Here is a 1,541-nt window from a genome sequence, read left to right as displayed (position 1 = left end):
TATATATATATATATCATATATATATATGTATATATATATATATACATATGTATATGTATATATCACACATATATATATATATATATGTATATATATTACACACACACATATATCTACATACATACATACATACATACATACATACATACATACATGCATACAACATACATATATATATATATATATATATATATGAATGAAAAGTCATCGTCAGCAATGCAGATTTTTTTTATTTGACAGAGATGACATTCATTTCAGTAAATAGATATTTGGGACTAATACCCTTTATAAGAAAAAGGTGGAATAGAAAGGAACGAGGTAGCATAAGGTTCGTATTCTTATCATCAAGGTCGATCCAATGATAAGGAGAATAGTGAGGTAAATTCACGTGTCGAGCGGGAGAATTGCCTGACCAGTTCCTTGGACAATAATCATTGGTAAAGGTAAAACTTTTAGGCCGCCTTGCTCGCAGTGCATCACGCACTAAGCAACAGTAGTCTCCACTTGTCACAAATGAATTCTTTCATAGTTATTCTATCGTAATATACAACGCTCCATTCATCCTCTGCTCGATGAACTTCTGGCGTTATTGGCATTCCAATTGTACGTTAGCTTTATATATTGAGACAGCACCTTCAAAAACTCATCTCGGTCAGCTTTGATCACATGGACTCCAACCTTTTTCATTTCTATCGGTTCTATTCTATTCCCTTATTTATCGCGTCTAAGAGCCATTAGCTTGATATACTGATGTATTGTAATGACCTAATCCAACATTATTTTATTCAAGTAGTGCTGTTTAAAAACGCTGTCTTAACTCTACAGGAATATAAATGCGTTTGTGCATTTTAATTCATACAATTGCAAACCCCTTTGAATGAACAGCACATGGAATTTATGTCTCCACACTATCAACTTGTAATATCAAAATATGAACTCCTATCGGAATCTACATACCATAGGCAAAAAGCATTTCTACCCATTCTACACAGCACTTTCCTTGGATAATGGAACTGCAATTGTAACATCCTACATATATTTTTACGTTTATTTTTATTCTCTTATTTCCATTTATACTTTCTATTTCTATCCTTTTCCAAAATAACTCTTTATATTGAACTCTACTATTTCCCTCTAGTTAACTCTTTTATACGTCTCTGATGAAGGGATATTCCTAATATCCCAGAAACAGCTATAAGACTACTTTTCTTTTTATAAATGTCCTATAAATACCACACAGCCTTGGTTTTGTTGTCTCATTTTATTTAACATGTATATGCCCACACAAGACTCACATTAGACTCCTCTCACTCGTATTATTATTGAACCGAGGGTCTAACTATGGCCTTCCCGTAGCACTTACATAACCTTACCTGCCATCTTGGCTCTTCTAGATACCAATATCTCTCTCATATATATATATATATATATATATATATATATATATGAGTGGGGCTTCTTTGCGCTTCCGTCTACTAAATTCACTCACAAGGCTTTGGTCGGCACCAGGCTATAGTAGAAGACACTTTCACAAGGCGCC

The sequence above is a fragment of the Octopus bimaculoides genome, chromosome 1 (genome assembly GCF_001194135.2).
Source record: "Octopus bimaculoides isolate UCB-OBI-ISO-001 chromosome 1, ASM119413v2, whole genome shotgun sequence".
Classification (NCBI taxonomy): Eukaryota; Metazoa; Mollusca; class Cephalopoda; order Octopoda; family Octopodidae; genus Octopus; species Octopus bimaculoides.
The sequence above is the reverse complement of the archived record's forward strand: the minus strand, read 5'-3'. Positions refer to the sequence as shown.